This window comes from Vicia villosa, linkage group LG2 (assembly GCF_029867415.1).
Source record: "Vicia villosa cultivar HV-30 ecotype Madison, WI linkage group LG2, Vvil1.0, whole genome shotgun sequence".
Classification (NCBI taxonomy): Eukaryota; Viridiplantae; Streptophyta; class Magnoliopsida; order Fabales; family Fabaceae; genus Vicia; species Vicia villosa.
Window position 1 is genome coordinate 132,946,758 of NC_081181.1, and position 18,749 is coordinate 132,965,506.

At 32.8% G+C, this 18,749-nt stretch overlaps 1 long non-coding RNA gene and 2 other non-coding genes across 3 annotated transcripts; all 3 read left to right on the forward strand.

Moving 5' to 3' along the window:
- Nucleotides 1–523: 523 nt before the first annotated feature.
- On the forward strand, nt 524–1,308 carry LOC131646835 (uncharacterized). Its single transcript, XR_009297642.1, has 2 exons — nt 524–980; nt 1,084–1,308. It is a non-coding gene; the product is annotated as an uncharacterized LOC131646835 (long non-coding RNA).
- Nucleotides 1,309–3,883: 2,575 nt separating this feature from the next.
- LOC131654519 (small nucleolar RNA SNOR75) lies at nt 3,884–3,964 on the forward strand. The gene has a single exon (XR_009299542.1). It is a non-coding gene; the product is annotated as a small nucleolar RNA SNOR75 (small nucleolar RNA).
- Nucleotides 3,965–4,031: 67 nt separating this feature from the next.
- On the forward strand, nt 4,032–4,107 carry LOC131654438 (small nucleolar RNA Z105). The gene has a single exon (XR_009299476.1). It is a non-coding gene; the product is annotated as a small nucleolar RNA Z105 (small nucleolar RNA).
- The last annotated feature ends 14,642 nt before the right edge of the window (nt 4,108–18,749 follow it).

Below are 18,749 nucleotides of genomic sequence, written 5' to 3' on the forward strand. Positions count from 1 at the left end.
TCATATGAATCTTTATGTAATTAATAATACATGTATATGATGTAGTGGGGGCATCAGCCCACATGATACATAACGTGGGTCCGTCCATATATATATATATATATATATATATATATATATATATATATATATATATATATATATATGTGAATTCTTATCTATCCAACTCAAAAAGTTGGATAAGATTACCTTCTATGTAAAATGCTTTGAAATCAACAAATAATTATAATATTTAATAAATAGTTAAATGTGTTAAGATTAGATGGCATCATGATTGGTGGAATGTACACTATCCAACTTTTTGTGATGGGTAAAGAAGTTGCCCATCACAAAAAGTTGGATAGTATATATATATATATATATATATATATATATATATATATATATATATATATATATATATATATATATATATATATATATATATATATATAAAAGGTTTTTTTTTTAGAGTATGAGTTTAATTTTAAATGATTGGTTGTTAGATTTTTGCAGATATCCGCATGGTCTATGAACACTTCAAGATTCGAAAGGTCCAAATTTTAAAATGGAATAATCTAAAAACTATGCAAGGCGTTATTATCTTTAGCAACAGATTTTCAAAGCTAGTGGGAGGCATACGAAACAAAATATAAAAAAGTGTCGATGATATCAAAGTGCTAGAAACCATGGGAATATAATATACATCCCTTTACTATAAAAACCATAATAATTAGATCATATACTCCAACAAGTGATTCACCATCAATCAAACTAAATCCTTAAACAACATTGAGGGGTTGCACAAAACATGTGCTACCGTCTGGAATGTGCAACATGTGGAAAATACACATGGGGAGGGTGTGGTAAACACTTGACCACACTTTATGGGAGTATTGATGAGGGAATGCATTGCATGTGCCGCTCATGGCCTGGCGTAGTTATACCCTCCCAGCAACGCACAAACACAACCAGTAACCAATCATCATCTTCTTCTAATGGTAGTATATCAACTTCTTTAATTTTTTCTTTTTCTTTTTTGGTTTTGTTTCTATTATAAACATAAACATAAATTGCAATGGTTTACTTTCTTTTTTTCTTCAGGAAATGAGGATGCACAAAGTTCTTGAAGTTGTTTCCTATCGATGCTGATCCGCAACAAATATAATAACAAAGTGCTAAGGATGATTTGATATTAATAATAATAATAATAACAATAATAATGCAATGTAGGATTGGTTATCGTGTTATAATGACCAACATTTATAACCTGTATTATTTTCTATGTTAGAACTTATTAATAAAGATGAATTCATTTTTTCTTGTCAAGTTAATAAATGATAAGAGTACTCATCAATGGCTAATTTAATAAAGTAATTATTTCGCTCGCCCACAAATCTAAAGAGCAGAGTCCAATTGGGAGAAGTATTTCGTTGTATCTATTCTATAGATAAAGAAATAGGTGAGACCTCACTAATGATCAGATATTTATCTTAACTACTAGTGTATTGTTTAGCGTCATATTTGATCGGGCGACATTTCGCATCTCACGCCGGGATACACGAAAGTAGTTTTAACAGTCTACCATATATAAACTCAAGGGCGCGTCATTTCATATATTCACTCTCAAACTATACCTCTTAGAATTCACTAACTTGGACATTGGAGTGTTGACCTTGCAAATTCTTTCCACCTCGTCGTATCAGAAGCTCTCGTCAATGCATCAAAAGATTTCGTTTCCTCAGCATTATGTATTTCTCGTTCCACCTCAAGACAATGACGTCGTATGTGAGAATCTGTTGATTATCTCGAATTCCCATAAAAACCATCATCTCTTCACTGCTCATGTGCTCCAAACGATCTTATTTTTACTCCCGCGTTCGATCGATCTTACGCGAATCATGGCAATTAACATCAAAGTTCACTAGACTAGTCGCCCAACACAACGTTGTTGTTGCTGCAATAGTTAATGCTCACGATCTAGGGAGAGAGGTTCCACCTATTCCAACGGCGGAAACCAATCCAGTTCTATTGACTTCTCCTTCCATTCAACCACCTCAAAATTTGCTTTCTCTGACTATCGACCAATCCTTCAAAATTTTAAATCGTCCTAACAGTTGATGCAAGATCAAACCTCCAAACAACTTTTACAGCAACTTCTGATCCCTGAACAAGAGATGCACCAAAGCCTCTAGTAGCTCCAAGCCAACCTAGGCTTGCGAGGAGCATATGAATTTTTCATTAACTTCAACAACTTGGTACAATAGTAGAATTGACGGTTATTGTCCGAAAACTCCCCAAAATTAAAGAAAATCTAAAATATGGTCCCTCCAAAGACCATACAGTGTAAGAAGCAACATCGCACGGCAAGCTCAGAACCACGCCACAATTGATCCTCATGGATGTTACCTCTACAAGTCGGGCCAGTCTTAGGTCACCAGATTGTTTTTGGCACGAGGGGACGAAGAGGTAGCCATACTACCCTAGGAGCACATCGCCATCACCAATAGCCAATGTGTCATTATCTAGAGGAAGACAAAATCGACAACAAAAGTCAAGCACTAGATCAAAGGAGGAACTAACTCTCTAGGAGTATCCCTAACATCCAGATCCCAAAGTCTCCGAGAAACTCCCAAAGTTAGATAGTTACAATGGGATTGGAGATCCGAATTACCACATTAAACATATTGATACTATGGTTGATTATCACCACGATAGAGGCGTCTCCACCAGCTCCTTGACTTTATGTGGGAATTTGATTGTTATAGTCGAACGTACAAAGCATCTCTGGAAGCACCCCTGACTTCAGGTGGAGATTTTATTGTTGTAGATGGACGTCCAGAACATCTCCGACAGCACCCCTGACTCTAGGTGGGGATTTGATTGTTATTATCAGACGTGCAAAACGTCTCCAACAACACCCCTGATTTTTCCCGTTCATGATTTGTAATGTGACGAACTGATTATTGTAGTCAAACCTGCAAAGCGTCTTCGATAACACTTGTGACTTTAAGTGTATCGAACTTCAATCACGTCAGTCGTACCTCGGGTTCCTTGTGGCTAAGCACAACCACAATGAAACGAATATTTTAGAAAATGACATATTTCATTTATAGTCACAGAATATCCATGTACATAAGAATAATAGTTATACAATCACATGAGTTAATATTTTGGAGTTTCGTCCTTCCTCATCTCGGCTGGCTATGGAGCGACAACATGAGTTCTTCTTGATATAACCTCATGTAAGATATTTTCTCGTGGAAGAGCGTTGTGGAGGCTTTTTGCAAAGGACAACAACCATTCTTTAAACACTTATGAGTTTTGTTGTCGAACAATAATAGTAAAATGATTTTTTTCCACCTATTTATTATTATTTATAATGTAGTACTATATATAAATATAATTTTGTTTGAAAGATTATCAATTGCATATTATTTGATAGATAATACATCTCAAAATAATTTTAATATAATAATAAACTAAATTTGAGATACAAGAAATAGCAGTGAAAAATAAATATTTCCCTATTATAAAGTTTATTAATAGGTTAAAGACGCTAATTTCATAAGAGGGGTGGGGGTGTGAAAACAAACTAGTGAGATAGTAGTAGCAACTTCCCAAAACATTCTCTCCTACTCCTTTTATTTGCAAAGTATGGGCCATTAATTGCGGGTTAAGGCCCATTGAAACCCAAATGTTCCCACAAACCCTAAAACACTCATAACGGAACCGTTCTCTATAAAATCAAACATATCTTCAGATCTACAAGTATCATAGCTACTGCGTTTCTTTCCAAAACCCTAGGTTTTACTTCTGTACTTTTGTTTTGTGTTTATGAGGCATAACTTGTTTTGTTCTAAGTGTTTGGTTTTTTTATTTAGTTTGATGTTAGTTGTGATTTTCTCTGTGATGATTAACAATTGATGACGAGTCCGATCCATTCAAAATCCTGACGACATATCGAGGCATTTGTCTGAGAGAATTTCACTCATCTTACACTGTTTTAAATTATTTAATATAATTTTATTTTAGATGCTTTGGTTTTAGGCATGGCATGATGATGATACAAGTGAACCTTTCCATATGATTAAACACAGGATTAAAATATCCTCCTACTCATTCTGAATGCCATTGCCTTTATTTATTTTTTCTGCTATCTATATTTCAGTCTTTTTTTTGCAATCCTCCTAGCTTATATGTTTTTTTTTCATTTTTAAATAAAGAGATAAATTTTCGTGGCTGTGATGAGAGTGATAATATCATTATTTGAGTTCTCGATGATTATCTTTCAAGCACTTTTGAGCTACCGAATTTCTCTTTTTTTAACGATTTAAGTTTATTTTAGTATAACTTTAGTTATTTTCCATCATTCATTTTAAACTTTAATAAATCATGTGTTGTAGATTAAATTTAGTAATTTGCATAGATTAATTGGTGAGAGATTGCTGGAAAACCATAATATGTTGTTTGCTCTCGCTCGTGTTTTGAGATATTTGGATTGTAGTTGTATGTAGCCTTACACGTTAGATGTATACAATTTTCAAAAATATGAATTTTCTTAGAAGTCTATTTATTTTGTAAAAGCATGAGATACTTAAATTGTATTTATAACTATAGACATTAGGTTTATGAAATTATCATGAATATGAATTTATTAGAGGTCTATTTTTTCTTAGAGATAATATATATGAATTTTTAGAAGACTACTCCCTCCGGTCAATTGATATTAACTTTTTTATTAAAACAATAATCTAATTATTTTCTTAAAAACTGTGCGAAGTTCAAATAAAATATTTATTATTTAATTTGATAGAAGCTAAAACAACTTGGATCCTCGGCAGCCTTATAACAAACACTCATTTGTGCTGCCAATTAATGGCCACATTAAGTGAATCAATTTTATAAATAATTAATTATTTTAATAATGAATGAAAAATGATTAAAAATGAAATTAATTAATATGAAATCAAATGTTCTATTAGTGATTGATAATTTAATTTATATTTAAGATGAACTATGTTTTTGTCCTATTAAATATATTAAATTTTATTTTTAATTCAGTTAAACTCTTTTATATTGTAACTTTTCTTTTGAACTCATTTAAAATTTTCTTTTAAATTTAAATTCACGTAAAAGTTTCACTACTACTTTTAGTTCCAAATTTATAATCTAAATAGAATATTATTGAAGAAATATAATTAGTTCATTTCATTTTAATTAGTTTCTGTTTTTATCAGTTATTTTAATCAATTAACAATCAATAGGATATTTATAGAATCAATTTACTTATATATCCAAACGCCAGTTAAGTTCATAAATTTATAATGCATTATTTACCAATAATTTTATTTTTGATCTTGTTACTTTCATTATTTTTTATATTTTTAATTTTTTAATACTAATTTTAATCTTTTTTTTTTTATAAAAGTTTAGGATGTATGTTTCAATCAATTTTTTAATAAAATGTATTGTTATAATATAACATTAAAATATATTAGCATTTATATTTATCGTTAATTTAATTAATTTTAAATTTATTTTTTATTATTTAATTAACTTAATTTATTTTAAATTTGGTTATTTAATATTTAATATTTAATTTGATAGTTTAATCTTAAATTTAAAATTGCCATTAAAAAACATAAAATTAAAAATAGGCGTATTTTAATAAAAGTTAGATATTTAAATTATTAATTCAGAACTAAACTTGGGAATTTTTTTTTTAATATTCATATTTTTAAAAAAAAATTCAAAAATAACAAGTTTTTCAAAAAAATTACCAAAATGTTTTTAATTTTTTAAAATAACACGTTGCCAGGGGGAGGCGACAACATTAAGCCCACAATGTAGTCGTCAGTTGGCCTGGCGAAGACTTTCACAATTTTAGTTGTTGTCGCCACCATTTGGCGACAACACTCCCCTGTATTTTTTTTCAATTTTTTTATGTTATTTTTTTACTTGTTTTTATTTTTTTATTTTTTAGTTTGGAAAAATAATTTCAACAAATTAAAAATAAAATAAAAATTACCAAATACATTAGCCATTAATCATAATTAAAAAGGTATATTAAAATTAAAAGCAATACAAAATACATTAATGATAATAATAAAATTTCTATTGAGTGCCACGTGGATCATGGTACGATCCGTATTCAGGTTGTCTAATAGGTTGTGTAGAAGGGTCACGAGTTGGTAGTGCTCCTCTATTCCTGCGACGCCCCCCTCTATTTGTGTTTGAGTTGACGTCCTCTCAATGCATTCCGGGTCTATAAAATCTGTGAGCCGTCATTGACCTCTAGAATTCCCGCTATAGGAAAGGTGGGTGTCCTTTGTCTAGGTTGGTTGAAATTTCTCCTAGTGTGTGCGGCTTGGAAGTTTAGATTTTGGAAGTTGGTGGATTCGGTTTGGTTAAAATAGATTGATTGTGGTGGTGCATTGAAGTTCAATGGTTGGTTGGTGTATTGTGATGTTGGTTGGTCAAATGTGTTGTATGGCGGGTATTCTTCTTGTATGCCTATGTCGGGGGTTAGTGGTGGTGATCTGGAAGAGCTCCCCACATGGAGTTCTTAGAAGTGTGATCTGGAAGAGCTCCCCACATGGAGTTCTTGGAAGTGTAGGTGGTGGGGTTGATTTTGTGGTTGAGTTTGGGATGGTTGTTGGTGGTGGCATTGTTGGGATTGTTGTTGTTGTTGGTAAATAGGTGTTCGTTGGTTTATTGGTTGTTGGTGGTAATTTTGTTGTTGTTGTGGTGGGTAATTTTGTTGTTAGTAATTTGGTGGTGGTTGATGATGTTGGAAATATGGTGGTGGTTGTTCTTGCTGAAAATTTTGTTGTTGGAAAATATGTGGTTGTTGTTGTTCCTTAAAATATGGTTGTTGTGCTCGCGGGTCTGCCAAATAGAAAGGGGCAGACACAATCATTTCGGGACTTTTGACCGATCTGTACCAGTTGACATATTCAGTCGTTGGTTTCATTTCTTCTGGCACCACAGGAAATTGTAGAACAGTGGTGGAACGACGAGCCCATATTTTACGCTGCTCTTTAGCAAACGTCTTCCACTTTTCTACGTACCACTGTTCGCTAACCTTTGCCAGATGCCAACATCCCAAAGAGTCAGGCTCAGGGGAGTCAGGGATACCTTGATGCATGCCGAATTGGAGCTTCACACAGTCACTTTGGTGCATCTCCACAGTGGTGAACCGTATGATGGGTGATTTTGCCGTCCAAACAGCCGCCTCTTTAGGGTCGGGTACGTGGTCCAAACCCAAGTAAGGCCTCTAAATAAACTGCAACAAAAAATATTAGATGTTTGTATTATAGAAGATAGTTAATTTTACAAATATATTTAGAAGATGGAAATTTTTAGTGGTATTACATCTTGGGGTCGAAGTCGATCCAATAGTTAGCGGTAAAAAATAATTTTGTTCACAGGCGTATTGGTGTAATCCAACCCGGTTGCATTAAACTTAAACACATTCAAAAATAAAAAATCAATATAGTTACAATTCATAATAGAAAAAAATGCACTAATTAAAATAAGATCATTAAGTTACCTTGACGCGTAAGGGAAGACGTAAATGTGCGGATTTTCAGGGGCTAATATCGGCATTCTCCACCGTCCTCATGTTTGTAGCAAGAATGCACATCCATTAAATGTACAACTATCCTTTTTTGCACATTTGAAAAAGTCTACGGCAACTGGGAGGAATCATACCAACAACTTCCTCGCTACCTGGCTGCACTGCAATTGTATTCACCTGGGACAGTTACTATATTGGAGACACTGCCGGCACAATCCCAAGACGGAACCCCTATCGAAGGTAATGGAATCTTCCATAGACCTGGGCGTTTCGACCATGCATCATCGGTTTTGGTTTTTGCAAGCCGATTATTCAAATTGATGGAACCTGGTTGTATGGGAAATACAAGGGAACATTGCTGATGACGGTCGCGCAGGATGGAAACAACGACATTTTTCCAATAGCCTTTGCTCTGGTAGAAGGAGAAACAGCTGCTGCTTGGAGTTTCTTTCTGAAGAATCTCCGAGCTAGAGTTGCTCCACAACCTAATCTTTGTTTCATTTCGGACAGGCACGCTTCTATTGACAGCGCATACAACAATCCGGCAAATGGTTGGCACACCCCCCCGTCTAAGCATGTCTACTGTATTAGGCATATAGCACAAAATTTTATGAGAAAGATCAAAGATAAATTTTTGAAGAACCACTTGGTGAACGCGGGGTATGCCTTAAACCAACCTGGATTTCAATACTACCGCCGAGAAATAGCGTTGACAAATCCAGATGCAGGGAGATGGATTGACAGCATTGACGGAGCGAGATGGACTAGGTCATACGACGATGGGGCTAGGTGGGGCCACATAACTACAAATCTTGTGGAATCAATGAACGAGGTTTTCAAAGGCATACGAAACCTACCTGTAACTGCTTTGGTTAGTGTTACGTATTTTCGGATGGCAACTTTGTTCGCCACAAGAGGTAAGCGGTGGAATTCAGTGTTGCAAACACAACAGGTATACAGCGATGTCTGCATGAAATATATACAACAAAAATCTGCCAAGGGTAACACTCATCGAGTGACAGAGTTCGACCGTCACGGCCACACCTTCAGTGTAAAAGAAACAATTGACCACAACTAGGGGCTACCACGACAACAGTATCGCGTCTCAATCCCAGATCGTTGGTGCGACTGTGGCCAATTTCAAGCATATCGCATGCCTTGCTCCCATGTCATTGCAGCATGTTCACATACTCATTTTGATGCATTATCTTTGGTATCAGAAATTTACAAGGTATCAACGTTGCTCAACGTATACGACAATTACTTTCCGGTGGTAGTAATGGAGGCATATTGGCCTGTGTACGAGGAGGAAACAGTTTGGCATAACGATTTAATGCGTCGGAATAAAAGCGGTCGACCAAACAGCAGGCGTATTAGAACCGAGATGGATACCACGGAAAAAATGCATAGGAAGTGTAGTATATGTCGTGAGGTAGGACATAATAGGAACAAATGTCCCAATCGTGGATCTAGCTCCACAACATAGTTTTTAGTTGCAATGATATTTGTGATTTACTTTTTCAATGAAATGAACTTTTTTCATTAATTAGATGGATTACAACAGCATAACAAACAACACAACAAACATTAGGCCTAGAAATAAATTTTTACCTAATAACACAACAACACAACAAACAACACAACAAACAATTAAAATCTATGAAATTATAGCGGTTAAAACAATGTCGTCTGTTCCGTCCATTATAATACTTGAAAATTCACATTAATTTAAAAGTAGCATCTAAAATTAATGAGAAGTTTCAAGTAATGTACTATTAAAATTTAATATATTAATAATAGAAAAATATATCTCAAGGATCATGTTTCTACAAGTAATGAATATTACAAAATTCTTTTTAGAAGAACGTGCTATTTCCACTCCCTATAAGCAACAAAACCAATAACTCATTCTCTTTAGAAGAAACATGCTATTTCCACTCCCTATAAGCACAGTCCAAGAACATCATTCTTCATAGGCAATTTATCAAACAGTTTTAGTGCATTCTCACCATTACATCATTTTTGGCAAAATCGTGTTTTGAACTGAACTGAGTGAACCGACGGCCCAATTGAGCTTATAAGATAGAAGTCCAAAACATGGTTACTTAGGTATAGGAAACTAGTAATAAATATGTGCATGTGCACGATTCTGGTAGAAAAAAAATTAGATTAATAATAAAAAAAATGGTATATAAAAGTGTTTAAATTTATAATAGATTTTTTTTATACCATTTTTTAATTATAAATATCATATTTTGTATATAAAAATATTTATATTAATAATAAATTTTTGTTTCAATAAGAAAAATATATGGATCAAATAAATTTTTGTATAAAAAATATTATATCAATAATAAATTTGTTTCCATATACTATTTTTGATTAAAAAAATTTAGATCATAAATACATTGTTTTATTTATGAAAAATATTTAATAAAATTTTTTTAGATCATTAATACATTGTTTTAATACTATTTTTCATATATTAAAATATTTATATCAATAAAAAAAATCTGTATAATAGAATTATTTCTGTTTATGTGCATATAAAAATATATGGATAAATAGTAAATTTTTGTATATAAAATATTTTAAAAAATGTAAAAGAGGGATGAAAATAAGATTTTGAAATTTGAGTTTGATTTTTTGTTGGATTATTTATCTCTTTCTTTTCCTTTCCATAAAAAGGACTTATAGTATTATAGTATTGATAATGACATAAAAATTAAATTACATTAATGTAAATTTTGAAATCACATTTAAAAAAAAAACAAATCCTCAACGGTTAAAAAAATGTTTGAATATACATTAAAATAATGATAGTATTTAGTATCAAGTATAATGACTTCTGGACACAAATAAATGAAATAGATTTTTTTTTGTTGCTATTTTTTTCATATTTTATGTTGGATCAAAATCATTTTTTTTAATCTAATAATTAGAATAAATATTTAAATAAACTTTATATTGCTTTTGGAAACTAATAATCAAAGAATTACACAAATCTAAAGTGTATTACTCAAGTGATCAAGCCTTTGTTCAAGATTCATACCATTTATGGAACTAAAGTATACACTTCCATTTTTTTAAAAGTAGCTTGAATCACAAAGTTTAAGCATTTTGAGGCCATACTTATTTTCTTCTCATCACAAAACATATCAACACCAAGAAGCAATCACCTACAACCTGCAAACCACCCTACAAGCATGCTTTGTTCATCTTTGGGCCATGATTTTCCAAGTAACTTTACTCATAAGCTAACCAAACCAACTCTTGATTGAGAATCCCTTATGAACCAATTCTTTCTCCCACAGACCAGAAATATTGCCTATAATTAGAGGCCTTTGCCTCTGGAATCAAACGGATTGAAAGTTCTCAATCTCACTACTTCACACCATAGCTTCGTTTTCTCATTTTCTCACTTTCTAAAAACTTGCAACTTTCAATGTGGTTTAGTTGGTTAGTGTTTTGGGCCTGCAACCCCAAGGGCATGAGTTCAAACCTTGGCAGCCCCTCCCTTCTTTTAGCACTTGTTCTACGTGCAAATTAATTCCTTTTGAGCTAATTTTTTGCACACTTGCCATTTATCCCCTCTATTTTGTGAATATATGAAAAAATACCAAAAAAAATATTTTGATTATTCTTAGGTGGTTGAAAATCAAGTATTTTTAGGTGATCTCTTAAGATTTTTCTTTGAGTTCTTTGTGGATTTCTTGACTAAATTCAAATTTAATGATCATTACATGCCATGTATTGATGACATACTTCTTGTGATGTTTATAACATGATAAATTTAACTTTCATTTTAGGGTTTTAGCTTGATTTTGATGCATGATCTTTATACTTGTATATAAAACCCTAATTTTGCTCCATGACCCTTTACTTTGTATTGATGCATAACCTTGAGTAATATTTATTCTTGCTTGATCCATGAATAGTGTTTGTTATATGCTTGCCTTAAGATTGAATCATTTTTAATTACATGTTGATATATGCTCCTAACTTTTAAAACCATGACTTCTTTTGATTCTAATCTTAGTGCTTGCCATGCTTGATTCTTTTGATATTTGAGTTGGCCATGTATCATAAGTTAGTTTGCTTCTTGGAATGTATTTCCTTCATAAAATTCTTTTGATCACGAACCATAACATGTTTATTGAGTTTGTCTTTCATCAAACTATATTTTCATCTCCTATCTTTTGTCACAACTCTTACTTGATAAAATTTGTACTTGTATTATTTGTTTATTCTTGACTTGCATGAGTGATAGTCACCTTAAGGTTTTCAACTTTATCTTACCATGATAGTTAATCCAAGTTTTTCTGGTTTACATGAGTGTTTGATCTTAACTTCTCTTAATTAAGATTGTGGCATATTCTTAATGTTTTGTTTGGTTGTGAGCACTTAATGCTCTTGTGATTAACACATGATCACTTCCTTTATTTGAGCTTGACTTAGCCAAATCCTCCCCCTTATTTTGTTGTTTATTCACTTGCTTGATTATTCATACTTGTATGACTCACATGTTTCCTTAAGCACTTGGTTCATCTTAAACCGTTGGTTAAGATTTGAACTATGTAGACATTAGGATTCAATCTAACTATGACAACTTACTAGGGTTTCCCTCATTCAATCCAAACTCTAAGTCCATGGCATGACAACATTAGGTTAGATTCTCTTCCATCTTAACCTTAGGTTCACTTTGCATGACATTTAAAACAAAAACATTTTCTTAATCAAATCCTTAAAACACTTAATCATATCTCAAACATTTTCAAAACTAAAGGAGGAAATGTTCAAGTATCTCTTGCTTAAGGGAGCCACTTGAAACAATTCTCCTAACAAAAACATAAAACAAATCTAAATCATTTTTACCTTTTAGGCTTTCTCTTTAAAACATTTTCAAAAAGAATATGTTAACTCCATTCTACATAATACGACAACACGTAAGTCTCCAACAGTCGAGCGGTAAACGTTAACTGTTAGAATGTGAACTTAACATCATCCATTAAAAACACCAACAAACAAAATCTTCTAAGCAGAACTATAAATGCTCTGACTTCCCTATTGCACAAAAGGGGTATGTAGGCACAAGATGTGATGTCTTGCCGAGAACTCAATAATAATAAAAAAAACCTTTTCTTTTTCCCCTAGTTAAATCATTCTTGCATCCCCCCTTAGCAAGTAAGTTATAGACATACACACTCACTGATTAGAACAACAAGAAAAGATCATGTAGAGTACCACAGACATAAGGGGTGTTAATACCTTCCCCTTTGGAAGAGGAGAAGCCCCCAGCCAAAGTCCATAGGCAGATCTTGTTCGTTTAGGTCTTCACACCCTTTTTCATTGAGATCTCTAAATGCCTCGTTATCCTTGAGTTAATGCCCTAACCTCCCATAAACAAAGTAGAAAGTAAGAAGTCGTTCATACTTGAAGAAAATCTTCTGGCTTTTCTCTGTGAATCACCCTATAGTTTCCCATTTCAGGGGTTTCTTTTGATCCATCTTGACTTTTATCCTCAAAAATTTGCCATTTCGATGAGCTTCCTTAACGTCCATTTATTCAAAAGATCTAAGGATTTCACCATTCCTTTTAGCCATTGCTTTAGATCTCATAATTAATGGGGGATCTTAAACCCTCACCCTGAAGCTCCCAAAATGAATGTCCATTTATTATGGTTGTTCTTATCCTGAAACACGATCTAGAATCAATATATTCTTATCAAAACTCCACGATCCATTACGCAACACCTATTCCATATCTCGTTTCGTTGAGAACTTTAAGAGAAATAGGTTCTTGTGGAGCTCTTGTGTCTCTATCGGGTTCTTGAGCCTCCAAACTCTCATTATGGTGTTTATAAACATTCTTACATTTTGAAACTGTTTTCTGTCTAAAGTTTCTCAACAGTGGAGAAAAACGTCGTTGTTAACCCTAAGTTAAATGAGGAAGAGATGTGCGCTAAGTTTTAGAGAGAGGGAGTAAGACCTCTCCCTACAGAAAACACGTGGAAGTGTCTTTGAATTAGCAATCTTTCGTTCTTTTTCTTATTTAATAGAATAGAAACGGCGAGGAAAAAACTTTAAATTTTACTTTCTTTCATGTCTCAATCCGTACTTTGAGTGACTCATTCCAAACAGTGTAAGATGTGTTTGGATAAAGAAAAATGAAAAAAAAAAAGAGAAATTATTTTAATTTTCAATAATTTGAATTATATATATTTTTTCAAAATAAAGAGAAGGGAGCAAAATTTGTTGAGGTAATTTTAGTTCCCCTCCCAAAGGAAAAATTTGAAGTAGAAAAATTGCTTAAATTTTGTACCAAATACTATTATAGATGCTCATGGTCAGATTATTTACATAATCAATCCATATCCAATCTATAATTGTTTACTATAATTGAATATCATAACTGATTCATATAAATAATTTGGCTTAAATGTACTTTTGGTCCTTGTAAACGACTTTTTGATTTTCGTTCCTGTAAGTTTTTTTTATCTGAGTTCCTATATTTCACTTTCGCATTCGATTTAGTCCCTAAAATCAAAATCCGCAAAAAAATCCGCAGAATATCTGTAGATTTTCATACGAATTTTGGCTTTAGGGACTAAACCTCAAACAAAAAGTAAGATATAGAGACTCAAACCACACAAAAAAAAAACTTACAAGAACGAAAATAAAAAATTCACTAACTTACAGGAACCAAAAGTGCTTTTAAAACATAATTATATATTTACATAACTGGTTATAAAATCGGTTATATCCATAACAAAAATTTATAATCAATTATAAATTTCATAATCGGTTTTGAACATAAAAGTACAGTTTTTAAAACTGGATATTAATTTTTTACAATTGATTTTTCAATTAAAATTAATTTTACATATAAAAACTCAATTATTAAAAATAGATAAAAAACACTTTTGGATAAAAAAAGAAGACAAATGAGAAAAATATGGAGCAAAATATGTATTCTTTCCAAATAAGGGAATTTGTTTGTTTATGTAGAGTACAAGTATGACAATAATTTAAAAATGTAGTTACTAATCCTGCTGGAATCTTGCGTAGGTGTAGCCAACTACGCTGCTTATCTTCTGGCAGTGCTAATAATTCCAGGAAGAAGGACAATGCAGTAGATATCTGATGAAGAAAAAAATAAGACAACATGCAATTGGTAATAAAAAAAAGGTCCAAATTAATTAACAATATTTTGTGCAAATTAACTCAACCTGATGATTAAATCTTGGTGGAATAACTTCACTGCACATCTTTTGTAATGTCCATTTAGTCATCATCAAGACGTGTTTGTTGGATGTTATCAACATACACATCAGTGGCGCAAGTGCACCATTTTCAACTACAATATCTCTTTTTTCTAAAGAATCGCACGCTATATTTCCTAACGCCCAAACAGCCTGCCTGTTAATAAAAAAAAACCCGTTACACAACCGAACAGGCAATCTAACATAGATTTTAGCGTATCCATGTTTCATTGCACATACATAATACATAGATAGAGTGTTTTATACCTTCATTTGAATCATGTAATTCTTACTACTCATCAGCTGCACGAGAAGAGGAATTACACCATTTGAAACAACAACTTCAGTATGCTTAGACAGTCCTCCCGCAATATTTCCCAGTGCCCATGTTAATATGAAAAAATATATTAATATTTATAAGGAGCGCTCTGTTTGGATGCAATTGGTGCGTCTGTTGGTTTTTAAGGAGCGCTCTGTTTGGATGCAAACAATTGGTGGTGAGTTTGTTAGCTTGCATTATTAATATGAAAAAATATATTAATATTTATATTTTATAAATTAAAAAACTAGACAAACATAATTCTTTTGAAAAAATATTTTTATATATTAAATTGTATTTTATTAACCATTTTTAAATTACATAATAATTATTACTATTTTTATTATTAACCAATCACAACCATGTATCCAATTCCATCACACTTTTATCTTTAAAATTTTTTAATGACATGGCAAATTACTTGTTTTCTATTGGATGACAGTCTTACACTGTAAGTATATATCCATTAATCCCTTTTTAATAATAATATATTATATGATTATTTAAAAATGATATAATATTTTTTTAATCAAAAGGAGAAGAAAATGTGTATATTAATTCAAAAAACAAAGAAGTACAACTGATCCCTAGAATCCAATCATCCCAACAAGACAAACAAAAACAAAAGAGAACCAAAATTATATCATCATCTTACCAATGGAGCCTCTAAGCTTTTTTATTTTGCCATCCCATATACATAATGCTATCTATGATTTTACTATCTATGTTTGTATTATCAACAGCTTCGTCAAAACAAACTAAATTTATATACTGCCATATGTTGTACATTGTCTCGACTATGGCCATCTTCATGATAGAGGCTCTCCAACCCTTATCTTTAGTGACTTCGGCGATCCATCTAAACTCTTCCACACAACCCTTTAGAACATGCTGATAGAGTAAGAATTAGGATTAAATAAATATTTTAGATATTAAATTAGGAGTAGAATTTATGTTAGTATTATATTTTGCAATGTTCTCTAGAATGTTCTTAGGATCTTTAAATATTGTTGAATTGGGCTTTAATTAGTATTGGGCTTTTGGTTTATTATCCATTAGTATTATTATATATATGTAGTGTCTTTGACACTTGAAAATCAATCAATGAAATCAAAAGTTATGTTTTATCTTTATTTTCTTAGCCTAGTTTTATTTGTCTTGTAGTTTTAGAGTTTTTAGCAGCTTTGTTAGGGTTCTTGAATTTGCATCCTAACACATGCTTCACATTCAGCCAATTAAGGACTTCACACCAAATAGAATTAGTGATGTTACAACCAATTTAGTGTTAGAACAAGATTTGTTCTGATCAATATTCTTAGTTTTGATGATAACAATGTATATGAATTTTGTTTGAGATAACGTGGTACTCTAATTCTATGCAATTTCCATTTCAGGAAATATACAAAGAGTATGCACAAAATCAGCGCAAGAAGCACTGACTCAGAAGGTTCAAGTATGCAACATCAGAACATGCTCGCAAGACATCAGAAGATGGTCAAGCCGAATCAGAACATGGTCTCTTGAAGCATCAGAAGAACATGAGATCAGAAGCAGAAGCACTGAAGTTCTCATGATATCACGCTAGAAGCACTTCAAGGTCAGAAGACAAGAAGATGCTCTGCACCAAGCTGTTTGACTCTAATGATATTCAAACGTTGTTCACACAAACATCAGATCAGAAGCAAGTACAAGATGGCAGGCTACGCTGACTGACAAAAGAAACATTAGAAGCTATTAAAGGCAACGTCAGTAGACACAGCAAAAACAGGGCTCGAGGTAGTTGACAAAAGAGTGAAACATTAAATGCAATGCTGTACGGATCACGCAACGCATTAAATGCTCCCCAACGGTCATCTTCTCAAACGCCTATAAATAGAAGTTCTAATGAGAAGCTGAATACAACACTTTGCACAAACATACAGAAACGCTGTCAAATTCTAAAAGCTCTCAAACTTCATCTTCAACCTTACTTCATTACTGTTGTAATATCTTAGTGAGATTAAGCTTAAACTTAAGAGAAAAATCACAGTTCTGATAATAGCTTATTAAGAAGCATTGTAACTCTTATAAGAATTTGTTTACATTCATTTGTAAGAACTAGAGGAGATCAAGTTGTGATCGGATTCTCTAGAAAGTCTTAGAGGGTATCTAAGCATTGTGTTCCTAGAGTGATCAGGTTGTGATCAGAATACTCTAGAAGACTTAGAGGTTATCTAAGTGGAAAACCATTGTAATCTTGTGTGATTAGTGGATTAAATCCTCAGGTGAGGTAAATCACTCCAAGGGGGTGGACTGGAGTAGTTTAGTTAATAACGAACCAGGATAAAAATCATTGTGCAAATTGTTTTTATCTTAAAAAATTTTAAGCTACACTTATTCAACCCCCCCTTTCTAAGTGTTTTTCTATCCTTCAATTGGCATCAGAGCGCCGGTTCTAAGGTGCAAGTACTTAACCGTGTTTAGAAAAGATTCAGGAAGAGAAAAAACGCTTAAGTCAAGATGGCTGGTGAAGATCCAACACATACATCTACATCTGGCTATGTTGAGCAACATAATGGAAATGGTAACAATGGTTATACTAGACCACCAGTATTCGATGGTGAAAACTTTGAATATTGGAAAGATAAACTTGAAAGTTACTTTCTTGGTCTAGATGGTGACTTATGGGATCTTCTGGTGGATGGTTACAAACATCCAGTGAAAGCTAGTGGTGTAAAGCTCTCAAGACAGGAGATGAATGATGATCAGAAGAAGCAATTCAAAAATCATCACAAGTGTAGGACTGTTTTGCTGAATGTTATCTCTCATGCTGAATATGAGAAGATATCTAACAGGGAAACTGCCTATGACATATATGAATCATTGAAAATGACTCATGAAGGAAATGCCCAAGTCAAGGAGACTAAAGCTCTTGCCTTGATCCAGAAATATGAAGCCTTCAAGATGGAGGATGATGAAAACATTGAGAAGATGTTCTCAAGATTTCAAACGCTAACTGCTGGATTAAGAGTTCTTGACAAGGGATACACAAGAGTTGATCATGTCAAGAAGATCATCAGAAGCTTGCCAAGAAGATGGGGTCCTATGGTGACTGCTTTCAAGATTGCCAAGAATCTGAATGAAGTCTCTCTTGAAGAATTGATCAGTGCTCTGAGAAGTCATGAAATTGAGCTGGATGCTAATGAACCTCAGAAGAAAGGTAAGTCTATTGCATTAAAATCTAATTATAAAAAATGCACTAACGCTTTTCAGGATGAAGAAGAAGATTCTGAATCAGAAGAAGAAGATGAACTGTCCATGATCTCCAAAAGGGTAAATCAACTCTAGAAGAGCAAGCATAGGAAGTTCAAGAACTTCAAAAGTTCTAAGAAGCCTGAACGTGGAGAATCTTCTGGAAGCAGAAGATCTGACAAGAAGAAGGTCACATGCTATGAATGCAATGAGCCTGGTCACTACAAGAATGAGTGTCCAAAACTTCAGAAGGAGAATCCCAAGAAGAAGTTTCATAAGAAGAAAGGTCTTATGGCAACATGGGATGATTCAGATTCAGAATCAGAATCTGACTCTGAATGCAAGCAGACAAACATTGCACTGATGGCCACAGTTGA